This window comes from Oncorhynchus gorbuscha, linkage group LG18, assembly GCF_021184085.1.
Source record: "Oncorhynchus gorbuscha isolate QuinsamMale2020 ecotype Even-year linkage group LG18, OgorEven_v1.0, whole genome shotgun sequence".
In the NCBI taxonomy this organism is placed as follows: Eukaryota; Metazoa; Chordata; class Actinopteri; order Salmoniformes; family Salmonidae; genus Oncorhynchus; species Oncorhynchus gorbuscha.
In genome coordinates this window covers 50,976,656-50,995,639 of record NC_060190.1, presented here as the reverse complement: position 1 = coordinate 50,995,639, position 18,984 = coordinate 50,976,656, and the positions used below count along the sequence as shown (strand labels likewise).

At 43.1% G+C, this 18,984-nt stretch overlaps 1 protein-coding gene across 4 annotated transcripts in view; it reads right to left on the bottom strand.

Annotated features, from left to right (window-relative positions):
* The window catches only part of LOC124002629 (transcription factor EB-like), a 75,803-nt gene that overhangs the window by 42,944 nt on the left and 13,875 nt on the right, over positions 1 to 18,984 (bottom strand). For 2 of the 4 annotated variants that reach the window (XM_046310196.1, XM_046310199.1), the window contains exon 2: positions 847 to 940. The gene's annotated coding sequence lies outside the window, so the exon portion shown is untranslated. Of the gene's footprint in view, positions 1 to 846; positions 941 to 7,885; positions 8,220 to 18,984 lie in introns of those variants that run through there. The other 2 variants (XM_046310197.1, XM_046310198.1) reach the window with 2 other exon arrangements.

Here is an 18,984-nt window from a genome sequence, read left to right as displayed (position 1 = left end):
TCCCCAAAGACACACACACCATAACCCTGCTCCTGTATTGCCACTGACTTTTCTGATCCAGGGTCTGTTTTGATGTACTGTAGCTAAAACAAGAAATAGATATTCAGTATAATTGAATAGTGACTGTATCTGATTCGCAGGTATTTGACAACCATTATTTCTCAGTCTGAAGATTTGGCTGGTGTCTGATGGGAAATGACAGGGACATTTTACTGAATCTTATTTTGGTTACATCAGATGCAGTGTCATCCAATACAAGACACCGCTGTAGGTAGTGAGAAACACACACATCTCACCACTTCCTCTGTGGTTCCCTCCTTTACTGCGAGAGACAGTGTATGGTATACAGTTGCTGCTCACCCTCAGAGCAGATACACCTAATACGCTTTAAACACACAAAGCACACACCGACCGTCGTCTGAGATCACAGACAGAGCCGGTCTGTATCCACTCTGTGAGAGGAGAGGTGGTTTGAGAAGACTCAACCACAGAGACTCCCAAGAGGGAACAGAGAGTTGGGGGGTTTCCCTGCTTCTCTACAGGGACAGAGAAAGGTTAGGAGTCAGGAGCAGGTGAATCCAGGTGACCCCAGGCACCAGTTCCTTTAAGATGGATCACTAGCACGTCATACCACCTGACCAGGAATATCTCAATCTCTCGCCTTCTCTTTTTTAACCATGATTTAACCAGGGAAGTCACATTCACATAGCAATCCTTTTTTAAATGAGCCCTGGCATACCCTGCTTCTCCCCTTCTCTCTGAATACAGTATCTAACACACAGGAACACACAGAGATATAAACATACAGTGAGAAGCAAACAGTGACACACACACACATAATGTTACCTCTTGGTGAGAAAGTGCTGCTGGGAAAGATGGGGCTGTGCTCCTCACGCTGATCTCTACATCTCTAGACACCCCGGAGAGGGTGGGCTGCAAACTACAGACAGAGAGAGAGAGAAACCAATGAGATACAGCAATACACATTCAGGTAGTACAAGGTAGTACAAGGGAGTACCTGGTGATAGTACAAGGTAGTACAAGGGAGTACATGGTGATAGTACAAGGTAGTACAAGGGAGTACATTGTGATAGTACAAGGTAGTACAACTGAGTACATGGTGATAGTACAGTAGTAGAAAGGAGGGAGTACATAGTGATAGTGATAGTACAGTAGTAGAAAGGAGGGAGTACATAGTGATAGTGATAGTACAGTAGTAGAAGGGAGGGAGTACATAGTGATAGTACAGTAGTAGAAGGGAGGGAGTACATAGTGATAGTACAGTAGTAGAAGGGAGTACATGGTGATAGTATAGTAGTAGAAGGGAGTACATGGTGATAGTACAGTAGTAGAAGGGTGTACATGGTGATAGTACAGTAGTAGAAGGGAGTACATGGTGATAGTACAGTAGTAGAAGGGAGTACATGGTGATAGTATAGTAGTAGAAGGGAGTACATGGTGATAGTACAGTAGTAGAAGGGAGTACATGGTGATAGTATAGTAGTAGAAGGGAGTACATGGTGATAGTATAGTAGTAGAAGGGAGTACATGGTGATAGTACAGTAGTAGAAGGGAGTACATGGTGATAGTACAGTAGTAGAAGGGAGTACATGGTGATAGTACAGTAGTAGAAGGGAGTACATGGTGATAGTACAGTAGTAGAAGGGAGTACATGGTGATAGTACAGTAGTAGAAGGGAGTACATGGTGATAGTACAGTAGTAGAAGGGACTGTTCTAGTCAGGTGGTCTGGCATCATAGGCCATGGTGAGGCAACAGGTGGACATGCTCAGGCTTATAATAGACATGACTTTCCAAAACAATTGATGCAATGGACCGTGTGGGTGTGTGTGTGTATGTGCATGATGTGATGAGGAGTTTCCATATGGCTGCAATAGTTCTCGAAAGCATTCACCACAACGGCATATACATCTGAGGAGGCTGTGATTTATGAAGCTGCTCATATATTATGGCTTAACATGTAAGGTTCTGAAATCCATTTCAGTGAACTAGCAGACAGACGGAGAAATGACACACTAATAACACATTCATCCCTTCATCTCCTGTTCTGTTAGTTTGGAGTCAACAGAACTCTAAAAATAACCCGGCCTACCCTCCGAAACCATGAGCTCAGCACATTACTTAAATGGGGTAGATCTCAAGTCCCAAAGTAGCTTCATCTCCTTCATTGGCACTGATCAGAAAGCATGGAGCAAGCGGAGGGCCACCCGGCATGGCGAAGGCTTTCTGAGGCCTTATGCTCGACAGGGAGGAAGAGAAGGAGCTCAGCATGTACGTTACCAGGATGCTGCTTTCACCTGTCCACATCTTTATGTCAGTGGAAAAGATGAAGAGAGAAAGACACTTTACAATGAGAGGTGCAGTCCTTTTCATATTCCAAAACAGTCTTGGGTAAAGACAAAAGGGCTAGATCACCAAATCAACCGCAACTCTGTTTCCCTTCCTCATCACCTTGGATTTCACAACTCCCAAGATCAGGAGTGAGGCAACTACTTCCTGTTACACTAGGCCAGGGAAACATCCATATCAACCACAAACCATAAACAAGGGCTCTTCACATTCAGGTCCACAGAACTCCAGGTTTTCATCCTGCCCCACTAATCAGGAACTGGTTCAGACCTGAGAAATGACTATTTCACTTCCAAATACAACAGACACACATAATAGCCCTAATATAGGAGCAGTATCAGTAGCCAGTGGACACTACCAATGTTGGTATAAATTACAGAAGATAACATTAAGCTTCGAAATAAAACAAATTTCACTCACTGACTGTGACAACGAAAGAAGCAAGTAGCAGTAGCAGTAACAGTAGCAGTAAGAGTAGCAGTAGAAGTTGCAGTAGCAGTAACAGTAGCAGTAGCAATATAAGTAACAGCAGCAGTAACAGTAGCAGTAACAATAGCAGTAGCAATAGCAGTAGCAATAGAAGTAACAGTAGCAGTAGCAGTAACAGTATCACTAACAGAAACAGCAGCAGTAACAGTTACAGTAACAGTTGCAGTAACAGTAGCAGTTACAGTAGAAGTTACAGTAACAGTAACAGTTACAGTAGCAGTAACAGTTACAGTAGCAGTGACAGTAACAGTAGCAGTAACAGTATCAGTAAAAGTAACAGTAACAGTTAGTTACAGTAGCAGTTACAGTAGCAGTAACAGTAGCAGTTACAGTAGCAGTTACAGTAGCAGTTACAGTAACAGTTACAGTAACAGTTACAGTAACAGTTGCAGTAACAGTAGCAGTAACAGTAGCAGTAGCAATATAAGTAGCAGTAACAGTAGCAGTAACAGTATCAGTAGCAGTAACAGTTGCAGTAGCAGTAACAGTAATAGTTACAGTAGCAGTAACAGTAGCAGTTACAGTAGCAGTACCAGTAGCAGTAATAGTTACAGTAGCAGTAGAAGTAACAGTAACAGTTACAGTAACAGTATCAGTAACAGTAGCAGTAACAGTAGCAGTAGCTGTAACAGTAGCAGTAACAGTAAGTTACAGTATCAGTTACAGTTACAGTTACAGTATCAGTATCAGTAGCACTAGCAGTATCAGTAGCATTAGCAATAGAAGTAAATGTAGCAGTAACAGTAGCAGTTACAGTTACAGTAGCAATAAGAGTTACAGTAGCAGCAACAGTAGCAGTAACAGTTACAGTAGCAGTAGCAGTAACAGTAACAGTAGCAGGTGCAGTAACAGTTGCATTAACAGTAGAAGTAACAGTAACAGTTAGTTACAGTAACAGTTGCAGTAACACTAGGTGTAACAATAGCAGTTACAGTAGTAGTTACAGTAACAGTAGCAGTTACAGTAGCAGTTACAGTAGCAGTTGCAGTAGCAGTAGCAGTAACAGTAGCAGTAGCAGTAGCAGTAACAGTAGCAGTAACAGTAGCAGTAGCAGTAACAGTAGCAGTAGCAGTAACAGTTACAGTAACATTAGCAGTTACAGTAGCAGTAATAGTTACAGTTGCAGTAGCAGTAACAGTAGCAGTAAAAGTAGCAGTAACAGTAACAGTTACAGTAACAGTAACAGTAGCAGTAACAGTAGCAGTTACAGTAGCAGTTACAGTAACAGTAGCAGTAACAGTAGCAGTAACAGTAGCAGTTACAGTAACAGTTACAGTAACAGTAGCAGTAACAGTAGCAGTTACAGTAACAGTTACAGTAACAGTTGCAGTAACAGTAGCAGTAACAGTAGCAGTAGCAATAACAGTAGCAGTAGCAGTAACAGTAACAGTACTAGTAACAGTAACAGTACTAGTTACAGTAGCAGTAACAGTAGCAGTAACAGTTATAGTAACAGTAAGAGTAAGAGTAGCAGTAACAGTAGCAGTAAGTTACAGTAGCAGTAGCAGTTGCAGTAGCAGTAACAGTAGCAGTTACAGTAGCAGTTACAGTAACAGTAGCAGTAACAGTAGCAGTAACAGTAGCAGTAACAGTAGCAGTAGCAGTAACAGTTGCAGTAGCAGTAACAATACTAGTTACAGTAGCAGTAACAGTAGCAGTTACAGTAGCAGTACCAGTAGCAGTAATAGTTACAGTAGCAGTAGAAGTAACAGTATCATTTACAGTAGCAGTTACAGTAACAGTATCAGTAACAGTAGCAGTAACAGTAGCAGTAGCTGTAACAGTTACAGTAACAGTATCAGTTACAGTATCAGTTACAGTAACAGTATCAGTATCAGTAGCACTAGCAGTATCAGTAGCATTAGCAATAGAAGTAAATGTAGCAGTAGCAGTAACAGTTGCAGTTACAGTAACAGTTACAGTAGCAGTAACAGTAGCAGTAACAGTAGCAGTAGCAGTAACAGTAACAGTAGCAGTAACAGTAACAGTAGAAGTAACAGTTAGTTACAGTAGCAGTTACAGTAGCAGTACCACTAGCAGTAACACTATCAGTAACTGTAGCAGTAACAGTAGCAGTAGCAGTAACAGTAGCAGTAGAAGTTGCAGTAGCAGTAGCAATATAAGTAACAGTAACAGCAGCAGTAACAGTAGCAGTAGCAGTAACAGTAGCAGTAGCAATATAAGTAACAGTGGCAGTAACAGCAGCAGTAACAGCAGCAGTAACAGCAGCAGTAACAGTAGCAGTAGCAATATAAGTAACCGTAGCAGTAACAGTATCAGTAACAGCAGCAGTAACGGTAACAGTTGCAGTAACAGTTGCAGTAACAGTATCACTAAGAGTTGCAGTAATATTATCAGTAACAGTAGCAGTAGCAGTAACAGTAGCAATAACAGTAGCAGTTGCAGTTACAGTAGCAGTAGCAGTAACAGTTACAGAAGAAGTAACAGTTAGTTACAGTAGAAGTTACAGTAGCAGTAACACTAGCAGTAACATTAGCAGTTGCAGTAACAGTAGCAGTAGCAGTAACAGTAGCAGTAACAGTAGCAGTTGCAGTAACAGTAGCAGTTGCAGTAACAGTAGCAGTAGCAGTAACAGTAGCAATTGCAGTAAAAGTAACAGCTGCAATAACAGTAGCAGTAACAGTAGCAGTAACAGTTATAGTAACAGTAGCAGTAGCAGTAATAGTTACAGTAGCAATAACAGTAGCAGTTACAGTAACAGTAGCAGTGATAGTTACAGTAGCAGTAACAGTAGCAGTTACATTAGCAGTAACAGTAGCAGTAACAGTAGCAGTAACAGTAGCAGTAACAGTTAGTTACAGTAACAGTTAGTTACACTAGCAGTAACACTAGCAGTTACAGTAGCAGTTAAAGTATCAGTTGCAATAACAGTAGCAGTAACAGTAGCAGTAACAGTAGCAGTAGCAATATAAGTAGCAGTAACAGTAGCAGTAACAGTAACAGTAATAGTTACAGTAATAGTTACAATAACAGTAGCAGTTACAGTAGCAGTCACAGTAACAGTTGCAGTAGCAGTAACAGTAGCAGTAGCAATATAAGTATCAGTAACAGTAGCAGTAACAGTAACAGTAATAGTTACAGTAAGTTACAATAACAGTAGCAGTTGCAGTAGCAGTAACAGTACTAGTTACAGTAGCAGTTCAGTAACATTAGCAGTTACAGTAGCAGTAATAGTTACAGTAGCAGTAGAAGTAACAGTATCAGTAACAGTATCAGTAACAGTTGCAGTAGCAGTAACAGTAGAAGTAACAGTAATAGTTAGTTACAGTAACAGTTAGTTACAGTAACAGTTAGTTACACTAGCAGTAACACTAGCAGTAACACTAGCAGTAACACTAGCAGTAGCAATATAAGTAGCAGTAACAGTAGCAGTAACAGTAATAGTTACAGTAATAGTTACAATAACAGTAGCAGTTACAGTAACAGTAACAGTAGCAGTTGCAGTAGCAGTAACAGTACTAGTTACAGTAGCAGTAACAGTAGCAGTTACAGTAACATTAGCAGTTACAGTTGCAGTAATAGTTACAGTAGCAGTAGAAGTAACAGTATCAGTAACAGTAACACTAGCAGTATCAGTATCAGTAACAGTAGCAGTAGCAGTAGCAGTAGCAATATAAGTAAATGTAGCAGTAGCAGTAACCGTTGCAGTTACAGTAGAAGTTACAGTAACAGTAGCAGTACCAGTAGCAATAACAGTAGCAGTTGCAGTTACAGTAGCAGTAAGAGTTACAGTAGCAGCAACAGTAGCAGTAACAGTTACAGTAGCAGTAACAGTAGCAGAGGCAGTAACAGTAGCAGGTGCAGTAACAGTAGAAGTAACAGTAACTGTTAGTTACAGTAACAGTTAGTTACAGTAACAGTTAGTTACAGTAACAGTTAGTTACAGTAGCAGTTAGTTACAGTAGCAGTTACAGTAGCAGTTACAGTAGCAGTAACACTAGCAGTAACAGTAGCAGTAACAGTAGCAGTAGTAGTAACAGTAAAAGTAACAGTAGCAGTTACAGTAAGTTACAGTAGCAGTAGCAGTAACAGTAGCAGTAACAGTTACAGTAGCAGTAACAGTAGCAGTAACAGTTGCAGTAGCAGTAACAGTTGCAGTAGCAGTTGCAGTTGCAGTAACAGTTGCAGTAACAGTTAGTTACAATAACAGTAGCAGTAGCAGTATCAGTTGCAGTAACAGTAGCAGTAGAAGTTGCAGTTGCAGTAACAGTTGCATTGCAGTAGCAGTAACAGTAACAGTAGCAGTAACAGTAACAGTAGCAGTAGCAGTAACAGTAACAGTAACAGTAGCAGTAACAGTAGCAGTAACAGTAGCAGTAGCAGTAGCAGTAACAGTAACAGTAAGAGTAGCAGTTACAGTAGCAGCAGCAGTTACAGTAGCAGTAACAGTAGCAGTTACAGTAGCAGTAGCAGTAACAGTAGCAGTAACAATAGCAGTAGCAGTAACAGTTACAGTTGCAGTTACAGTAGTAGTAACAACTAGTTACAGTAACAGTAGCAGTTACAGTAACAGTATCAGTTACAGTAACAGTTGCAGTAGCAGTAACAGCTAGTAACAGTAACAGTTACAGTAGCAGTTACAGTAGCAGTTACAGTAGCAGTTCGGATGTACATAACTGAGAATTCCATCCAATCTTATATAAACATGACTGTTCCATTCTCCATGGCAAGTTATCCATTATACAAGGATATATCTGTGACTCAATGAAGCCAGTCTACTCACCAACCCACCACACAAAGCATGTATTCAAACAACCTATTTGCCCTGGGACAAATTATATCTCATTCCTTGCTTACAGTCCAGTCACAACTTATATCTAATTTCTTGCTTACTGTCCAGTCACAAACAGCTGATACGGTCAGTAGCACAACCCAACACATAAGGAAATTCCAGAGTCCAGTCATATTGTATCGTATTATATCCAAAGAGAGACAATCCCACAGCCAGATGGAAACAGAGGCAGAAGGGGGGAAAGATCACGACACGGATGATCCTACATCCTTACCAGGGAGAAGGACAATTCAACAATCGTCAGATCAACCAACATACTGTCTGTATTCCAGACAGCTCTACCACTACACACCGTTCATAGACACTCAGAGAGAGTACTCTGCTAGCTGGGTTGAGCTCTTATACAGTCTCTCTCTGGTCTCTGCTCGTGACACCGCGCCTCTCCACTCAAAGAGTCACAGGGACAGGGTTAGTCACTGCCCCTTCCTCCCAAAACCAACTGCGTTTCCTCCTCCTCCTCCTCATAAATGAATGCCAGGGTGTCCAGAATATCGCTGTCCGTGGGAGGAACAAAGGGGACTCAGTGTCCGGAACCCCGCAGCAGATGCCCCGTCAAACACACACACAGAACTCTGCCCCCAAGCTGGGAAATCCATTCCCCTTCCCTGTGAGCTGTGAGTATGGCTGAAACACACACAAAAACACAGATACAAATGCCAAGAAAGAGGGGGCAGCTACATCTCTGATTGAGAGAAGGGGCGTGACGCCGTTGAATCGCACAGACTCCACTGACACACACACACACACTTCCACAGTGCCCACACACACACTTCCACAGTGATAAGGCTCTCCGAGCGATAAGGCTCTCTGATAACACACACAGGTATGACATGTTTATAGTGCTTGGTATCTTCAACAGAATGGTAGCAGACCGTAATGTTGTCTGATACATGACAGAATGCTGTTCAATCATGTGAGCAACAACTCCATCTGCTATTAACAATGATAGACTGGAAATGAATGAGGGCATTTTCCATCAGCTACCAGCCTAAGGAATGACATTGCTGAGACATAAAGGCATCAGTACAGAGGCAGAATCAAACATTGCACAAACCATTTAGGTGAACCAACCACAAACGAAATCACAGATGTCTCATACCATGACAACAATGATGACTTTTTTTTAAACATGTCCGCCCTTGTGATTATTTGAAGGAGAAGTTGGTCCAAACAGGTTGATACTGGTTGAATGATAGCTTACTAAAAAAACAAGTGATATGTGGATTGTAAATTCAGGAACTGTGCACTGTGTTCACTCAGTCTGTGTCCTTTAACCCTTCTCCCTCTCTCCCACTCCCACACATTCTACCTGTACACAGGTAAGAGTTTCTCTCCAGTCTGTTCAGAAAATAGTTTAGCCCCCTCTGCTGGTGCAAGTCTGCACTCTAGGTAGTATTTGACCAGATTACCCTACTCACAATCCTAAATCATTAGAGGGAGGAATTAAATAACATCTGACCCTGTATCAGTGGCTAAGGACAGCTTCTACCTACTTCCCATTCCCATTTTGCCCCTTTACGAGATCCTATCCTGTTTCCCGATTCAGGTCTGGTGTTGACACACAGATGAGAGATGGAAGACAGTGTCTCGACAGCCTGACCCCAGAGAAGTGACTCAGTTCACTCCCAAGCCACACCTCTCCACTATGCTGTACCACGCCAAGGTCTCATAGTCTGTGTTCCTGAGGGTCTTTTTTCTGGCCCCTCCAGTTGGCTGTGCAGCGGAGTCTCTGTACCAATCCTGTTCAGACACATCTGATAGGGTGAACCACTAAAGATCTTTGTACCAACCTCCCTGATAGGCTGAACCCCTCAGAGTCTCTACAGAGGAGAAAAGCTCCTTCTTCATGTAGTAGTGATTTTACAGGAAGTGTGAGGTTCCCTTTACCAGAAACGAGGTTGCATAACAACTGACTCACACACACAGAGCGACCCTGTGATTGCCTGGGTCACAGGGTTCATGTTTACAAGAACCTCATGTCATGTGATCACTCAAAGGAACAACCAGACAAAACAAATCAAGACAAAACAAAAACCCAATTCCTCCCCTCAGTGCTGTTGTGGAAGGCAGTGGGGCTTGTTCAACATTGCAGACGGCACTGCCAGCAAGCCGTGATTCACTGATGTACAAAAGGCATTTCACTGTGCAAGTGACATTAAAAACCTTGCATCACAAATAACTATTTTGTAGATCAGTCAGTCCCAGTTGACCCAGAATAAATCAGATATTTGATTCTCTCGAACACGGCCCGTGTTTCCCACATGGTGGGCTGGACCAACTAGTGGGTTTCAGCTAACTCCTCCTGGGTTGCAGCTGTTACTCATACAGATAACCATGGTGATACCACAGTAAGTGATAATCAAAGTGATAAGGAGGTGAATGGGACAGTTGCTAGGTAGTAAGGAGAAGAAAATCCTGAACATCTGGTTGTCTCTCGTACCCTGATGAGATAATTTTGTCACTGAACAGAAATGTACTAAATATATAACCAATCAGAACCAACAACACTGTTGTTGTATGCATTTCCTGGCTATGTGACCTTGGACAATGGAACATAGGTTAATTCTCTAAAGGTCATGACCTCTTCAATACAACACATTTTTATGGACCTTCAATCAAACAGGATTTAGAATTCTGCAAATTCTCTGGGCCCTTGAGTATTATCAGCTATGTGTTCTAGTTATATAACATAGTTATGTTTATCCTAATGCTATTGGTTGAAATTATGATGGCCAAACTCTATCTCACACCACAGTATGGCTCTGGGGAGCATTGTGGACAGAGCTGTATGTCAAGCGTATTGATTGGTTGGTCAGTGTGTTTTAGAATGTGGCCTTTGACTAATCAATCAGGATCTGCCCCAGGATGACACACCACCAACAACAGAGAGATTCAGCAGACTGATTTAGTTATGCTTTTTAAGGAGAAGCGTGTTGTGCTAAAGGGCCATCGTACCCAGCGCTTCCCCTCTTCCACCTCTCTGCTGGGGTCTCTCCATCCGCATCCAAACCTACTGGATATATTCAGACATTAGTTTCAGCGGTATGAGGAGACACAGACTTGCACTGAACTCTCGTCTCATAGGCTCACTGAAACACTGGGAGGCATGGTTCTCACATTCATACGTGCTAACAACAAGGCCTTGTTTGCAAACACACTGGGGCACCTTTAATAGCCTGATAGAGACAGCAGTGTATTTACAGTGTTATTTTGGGGCAAGGGCAGGGCTGGGGCAGGCAACCTGCTGATTGGCTAGAGCAGCTGCATGCCGGTTGTTGTTGACCAATCCATAAGCGTCTGTGTGGGATGGAAATCTGACCAAGAAAGCCTTGTGCTCCTGACAATGGCCTATGGAGAGAAGAGGCTGGGCCCACACACAGGTTTGTTTTACTATCCTCGTGGGGACCAAATACTGAGTCAGAAAGTTACAGACGTACAAATACTGTATCATACCCCGCCCCCCAAAAAATGCTAACCTCCCCTGTTCTTGTAATGGTGAGAGTTCAGCATGTCTTAGGGGGAGTATATATGTGTGTCTGTAACTTTCTTTCTCATCATTATTCACAATTCATACATGATAATCCGTAATCATGTTAGCATCCACATTAATGTAGAAGTGTTCAGAAACATATTCTATTCTAATTTACAGTAAAAGTGACTCTAAAATGACACAATACATTATTTACCATGCATTTCTACGGGGCAGAAAATAATCTGTAACACAAACAAAACAAACAGCAAATGCATCCAACAAGTTTGTAGAGTCACAAGCTTGGTGGAATCATTGCGTTCTAGGAATGTGGGACCTACTTTAATACACATACTGTATAAGAGAATTTGTCCGAATACTTTGGTCCCTTAAAATGGGGGGTTAATGTACAAAAAGTGCTGTAATTTCTATAGGTTCACCCAATATGGATGGAAAGACCCTCAAATTAAAGCTGACAGTCTGCACTTTAACCTCATAGTCATTGTATCATTAACCTAGTTACTGTATCATTAACCTCATAGTCATTGTATCATTAACCTCATAGTCATTGAATCATTAACCTCATAGTCATTGTATCATTAACCTCATAGTCATTGAATCATTAACCTCATAGTCATTGAATCATTAACCTCATAGTCATTGAATCATTAACCTCATAGTCATTGAATCATTGACCTCATCGTCATTGTATCATTGACCTCATCGTCATTGTATCATTGACCTCATCGTCATTGTATCATTGACCTCATCGTCATTGTATCATTGACCTCATCGTCATCGAATCATTGACCTCATCGTCATCGAATCATTGACCTCATCGTCATCGAATCATTGACCTCATCGTCATCGTATCACTGACCTCATAGTCATCGTATCACTGACCTCATAGTCATCGTATCACTGACCTCATAGTCATTGTATCATTTACCTCATAGTCATTGTATCATTTACCTCATAGTCATTGTATCATTAACCTCATAGTCATTGATTGTATCATTAACCTCATAGTCATTGATTGTATCATTAACCTCATAGTCATTGTATCATTAACCTCATAGTCATTGATTGTATCATTAACCTCATAGTCATTGTATCATTAACCTCATAGTCATTGTATCATTAACCTCATAGTCATTGTATCATTTACCTCATAGTCATTGTATCATTTACCTCATAGTCATTGTATCATTAACCTCATAGTCATTGTATCATTAACCTCATAGTCATTGTATCATTAACCTCATAGTCATTGTATCATTAACCTCATAGTCATTGATTGTATCATTAACCTCATAGTCATTGATTGTATCATTAACCTCATAGTCATTGTATCATTAACCTCATAGTCATTGTATCATTAACCTCATAGTCATTGTATCATTTACCTCATAGTCATTGTATCATTAACCTCATAGTCATTGTATCATTAACCTCATAGTCATTGTATCACTGACCTCATAGTCATTGTATCACTGACCTCATAGTCATTGTATCATTAACCTCATAGTCATTGTATCATTAACCTCATAGTCATTGTATCATTAACCTCATAGTCATTGTATCATTAACCTCATAGTCATTGTATCATTAACCTCATAGTCATTGTATCATTAACCTCATAGTCATTGTATCATTTCAAAGTGCTAGAGTACAGAGACAAAACAAAAACAAAATAAGTCACTGTCCCAATACTTTTGAGTTCACTTTACGTGGCAGGACTTGTAGATGATATCAGATTACTAAAGGAAACCCAGACATGACTTGCCCAGCAATGCAGAACTCCCAAATGAGCTAAATGCCTTTAATGTTCGCTTCAAGGAATATAACACTATGCCTTGCATGAAAGCCCCTGTTTTTCTGGAAGACTGTGTGATCAGGTAGCCTAGTGGGTAAGAGAGTTGGACCAGTAACCGAAAGGTTGCTGGTTTAAATCAAGAGGTGACTAGGTGAAAAAGAAATCGATGTCCCCTTGAGCAATTTCTCCTGTAAATCCTTCTGGATGAGAGCTAAATTATGAAGGGAGCTCCGATGGGAGCAAAACTTTGAAACAGATTAACAATTAACAGTACGGAATACCAGGGCATGTTCTTTTTTTCCAATGTTTTTATTATTCTTTTTTTTACAGTACATAACATACACATACAGATGCACACAAACATCCACAACATCACCCCTGCCCAGACCCACCTGCTCACAGCCCCATCTTCAGCATCACTCTCATCACTTTAAACCATTGTTTCTCTCCGTCACACACGCACTCAACATTCAGATAATAAAGCATTTGACCTTTCCATTGTGTTAGCGACAGAGGATTTGATTGATTTCCAGCACTCATATGCCATGTCTTGAAATATGCTGACAGGCGGATTAAATCTTCATTTACATTGTAATACTTCTTGACAGCCAACTTCCTAATTCTGACCATAGCTTTTGTACTTTATAGTACACAATATGATCAAAGGTATGTGGACACCTGCTCGTCGAACATCTCATTCCAAAACCATGGGCATTAATATGGAGTTGGTCCTGTTACATCTGCCCTCTACTGCTCATCCTGTGTCTCCCTAACCTGCCCCCACTCCCCCAGTGCTCGCTCCATTTAAGTCATTTAGCAGACGCTCTTATCCAGAGCGACTTACAAATTGGTGCATTCACCTTATGACATCCAGTGGAACAGTCACTTTACAATAGTGCATCTAAATCTTAAAAGGGGGGAGGGGGATACTTATCCTATCCTAGGTATTCCTTAAAGAGGTGGGGTTTCAGGTGTCTCCGGAAGGTGGTGATTGACTCCGCTGTCCTGGCGTCGTGAGGGAGTTTGTTCCACCATTGGGGGGCCAGAGCAGCGAACAGTTTTGACTGGGCTGAGCGGGAGCTGTACTTCCTCAGTGGTAGGGAGGCGAGCAGGCCAGAGGTGGATGAACGCAGTGCCCTTGTTTGGGTGTAGGGCCTGATCAGAGCCTGGAGGTACTGAGGTGCCGTTCCCCTCACAGCTCCGTAGGCAAGCACCATGGTCTTGTAGCGGATGCGAGCTTCAACTGGAAGCCAGTGGAGAGAACGGAGGAGCGGGGTGATGTGAGAGAACTTGAGAAGGTTGAACACCAGACGGGCTGCAGCGTTCTGGATGAGTTGAAGGGGTTTAATGGCACAGGCAGGGAGCCCAGCCAACAGCGAGTTGCAGTAATCCAGACGGGAGATGACAAGTGCCTGGATTAGGACCTGCGCTGCTTCCTGTGTGAGGCAGGGTCGTACTCTGCGGATGTTGTAGAGCATGAACCTACAGGAACGGGCCACCGCCTTGATGTTGGTTGAGAACGACAGGGTGTTGTCCAGGATCACACCAAGGTTCTTAGCACTCTGGGAGGAGGACACAATGGAGTTGTCAACCGTGATCCTCTCTCTCTGTGTGTGATTGTGTGGGCGGAGACAGGTGTGCTGGAAGCAGAGCAGATCCCCACCAGCTGCACCTGTTCCTTAATCAAGACATAATCAAATACTCAGTCCTGCCACTTCCACACTGCCAGATTGTAACCTCTGCTCAGTCAGTCTGTGTTTCTAGCCGTTTGTTCCTGCTGAGATCCTGTTTTCCCTTGCCTGATGCTGTTTTCCTCTCCACTACAGTTCTGTCCACTATGACTCTGGTTCCTGTCTCTAGTCCCACGTCCCGTCAGTCCTGCTACCCTGTCCTGGACTCCCCACTCTACTGTTTCCTTGGCTTCCGGACCTGCTTCCCAATCCCTAACTGCCCTCGCTCCAGCCTCAGCCTCAGCACCTTGCTCCCTGCAACCTGCCAGAGCTTTCCCTGGCCTTCATCCCATCTTCCCCCTGTTTTTCAATAAATACCTTGGTCACCTTATCCCAGTTTCCTCGTCTGAGTCTGCTCTACGGTTCACCTGCTCCGCTCCGCATAGCAGGGTCCCCCCTTTGCTGCTCTAACAGCCTCCACTCTTCTGGGAAGGCTTTCCACTAGATGTTGGAACAGTGCTGCTATAACAGCCTCCACTCTTCTGGGAAGGCTTTCCACTAGATGTTGGGACAGTGCTGCTATAACAGCCTCCACTCTTCTGGGAAGGCTTTCCACTAGATGTTGGGACAGTGCTGCTATAACAGCCTCCACTCTTCTGGGAAGGCTTTCCACTAGATGTTGGAATATTGCTGTGGGGACTTGCTTCCATTCAGACAAAAGAGCATTAGTGAGGTCGGGAACTGATGTTGGGCGATTAGACCTGACTCGCAGTCGGTGTTCCAATTCATCCCAAAGGTGTTCGATGGGGTTGAGGTCCGGGCTGTGTACAGGCCCTTCCCCAAACTGATGCCACAAAGTTGGAAGCACAGAAATGGTCTAGAATGTCATTATATGCTGTAGCGTTAAGGATTTCCCTTCACTGGAACTAAGGGGATGAGCATCTTCAATATGTTCCCATTTTCCTCTTTAGTGCATTTAACTATATGTCGCAAGTAAAAGCCCTGGATGGTGAGTTGATACAATTCCAAGTCTGGCAGTTTAAAACCACCCTCAGATTTAGGAAGATGTAAAACTTTCCTTTTCATTCTAGGAGTTTTATTTGTCCATATAAAGTATTTTATGACCAAGTAGTTTTTTAAAGAATGTCTTCAGTGGGGTAGTTAGTATTACCAAGAATGAATGTAAAAGCTTTGTGAGACGTGACATTCTGAAGAGGTTGATTCTACCTGGAAGATTGTTTCTATTTAATTAGATCTGCTTTCATACTGTTGAGTAATGGGATAAAGTTGTCTTTATATATATTTTGTTCTCAAAGCATTCACAGACCAGCAGGCAGGTGTCTTCACAGACATGTTCAATCTCTCCTTGTCCCAGTCTGTAATCCCAACTTGTTTCAAGCTGACCACCATTGTCCCTGTTCCCAAGAGATCCAAGGTAACCTGCCTAAATGACTGTCCCCTTGTAGAATTCACATCTGTAATTATGAAGTGCTTTGAAAGGCTGGTCATGACACACATCAACACCATCATCCCAGATAACCTAGATCAAGGATCATCAACTTGATTTATAAAAATTAGTTTTGCTTTGGAATTCTTTGTGGATCTGTGTAATCTAAGGGAAATATGTCTCTCTAATATGGTCATACATTTGGCAGGTTAGGAAGTGCAGCTCAGTTTCCACCTCATTTTGTGGGCAGTGTGCAAATAGCCTGGTCTGCATATGGCGGCTTCTCGCAATAGCAATGCTCAGAGTCTGTACATAGTCAAAGCCTCCCTTAATTGTGGGTCAGTCACAGTAGTCAGGTATACTTCCACTGTGTACTTTCTGTTTAGGGTCAACATTCCAGTTTGCCATGTTTTTTAATAATCTATTTGTTTTCTCATGATTTTGATGAGTCTAATTGTGTTACTGTTGTTGTCCGAGGGGTCTCTCTCTTTGCAACTCGCTTTTTCTCTCTCTCCCAATCTCTTCGACTGTCCCTCCCCCTCTCGCCACATCAGGGGGGGGATTAGCAGGGAGCTGCTCACTTTAAAGTATGACAACTATGCCTGCCTTTGACCTAGCTGGCATCTACATTCACACGCACAGAGACAGAGAGACAGAGAGACAGAGAGAGACAGAGATGGGCTAGCAGAGAGAGACAGAGACACAGAGAGAGAGAGAGACAGACAGAGCGACAGAGACAGAGAGAGACCGAGAGAGACAGTGAGAGACAGTGAGAGAAAGAGAGACAGAGAGAGACAGAGAAAGAGAGAGATGGGCTAGCAGAGAGAGACCGTGAGAGACAGAGAGACAGAGAGAGAGACAGAGAGAGAGAGAGATGGGCTAGCAGAGAGAGACCGTGAGAGACAGAGAGAGACAGAGAGAGAAACAGAGAGAGAGACAGAGAGAGAGACAGAGAGAGAGAGAGACAGAGAGAGAGAGAGACAGAGAGAGAGAGACAGAGAGAGACAGAGAGGGACATAGAGGGACAGAGGGACAGAGACAGACAGAGGGACAGAGAGAGACAGAGCGAGACAGAGTGAGAGATGGGCTAGCAGGGACAAACAGAGAGAAGAACAGGAAGCGAGGAAGGCTGAGGGAGAGTGAGAGAGAAGAACAGGAAGCAAGGAAGGCTGAGGGAGAGCGAGAGAGAAGAACAGGAAGCAAGGAAGGCTGAGGGAGAATGAGAGAGAAGAACAGGAAGCGAGGAAGGCTGAGGGAGAGCGAGAGAGAAGAACAGGAAGCAAGGAAGGCTGAGGGAGAGCGAGAGAGAAGAACAGGAAGCGAGGAAGGCTGAGGGAGAATGAGAGAGAAGAACAGGAAGCGAGGAAGGCTGAGGGAGAGCGAGAGAGAAGAACAGAAAGCGAGGAAGGCTGAGGGAGAGCGAGAGAGAAGAACAGGAAGCGAGGAAGGCTGAGGGAGAGTGAGAGAGAAGAACAGGAAGCGAGGAAGGCTGAGGGAGAGCGAGAGAGAAGAACAGGAAGCGAGGAAGGCTGAGGGAGAGTGAGAGAGAAGAACAGGAAGCGAGGAAGGCTGAGGGAGAGCGAGAGAGAAGGGGTAAGATGTTTTGGGAGCTTAGTCAGTGAGCGTAGAGGGCTGTTGCCGATGGTGGCCGTCTCGGTAAATGCCGTCTCAAGGTGCTAATACTGGTGACAATCATCATGGGAGTCACTATAACAGAAACTCAGGATCTGGTCAGCAACGCCTTTACTATCACCAAACATGAAGGGGTTTCTGGTGAATTTAACACCAGACAGGAATGCTGCAGACACACATTAAACAAGCACAATCAAGCCCACCATCACACAGAAAATATGTCAGCGCCTGTGAGTAACTCCCTGTGAGCAAAGATGAATGTTTTGATCAAATAAAGCATATCTGTGTCATATAGTACCTATAGCTGTGATTTCCAGCGTTACTAATCCTGCTAGATAAGTGTTCTGCTGAGACGGAGCTTAGAGAGGAGGGAGGACAGCGAGCGGAGGTGCTGCTATCAACACTAAGGGAAGGACTGATTTAAACACTTGACGGAGGTGCTGCTATCAACACTAAGGGAAGGACTGATTTAAACACTGACGGAGGTGCTGCTATCAACACTAAGGGAAGGACTGATTTAAACACTGACGGAGGTGCTGCTATCAACACTAAGGGAAGGACTGATTTAAACACTGACGGAGGTGCTGCTATCAACACTAAGGGAAGGACTGATTTAAACACTGACGGAGGTGCTGCTATCAACACTAAGGGAAGGACTGATTTAAACACTGACGGAGGTGCTGCTATCAACACTAAGGGAAGGACTGATTTAAACACTGACGGAGGTGCTGCTATCAACACTAAGGGAAGGACTGATTTAAACACTGACGGAGGTGCTGCTATCAACACTAAGGGAAGGACTGATTTAAACACTGACGGAGGTGCTGCTATCAACACTAAGGGAAGGACTGATTTAAACACTGACGGAGGTGCTGCTATCAACACTAAGGGAAGGACTGATTTAAACACTGACGGAGGTGCTGCTATCAACACTAAGGGAAGGACTGATTTAAACACTGACGGAGGTGCTGCTATCAACACTAAGGGAAGGACTGATTTAAACACTGACGGAAGTGCTGATATCCAACAGCTTTAAGCACTTTAGAAAAAACTTTCTCTGTCTGAGTACTGAGCTGGAGGGATAGTAGGACAGACAGATAGTCTTTACAGTGTCTTCACCCTCATTTAACGGCCTAGGAGAAAGTGTGGGTGTGAATACTGCATGTGTGTGTGTAGGATATAAAAAGAGTTTGTCTTTACGTCATCCCGTTCACATAACAGGCTGATTGAGTGTGTTATATAATCAATCCATATTCAGTAGGCTACCTTCATTTTCTCA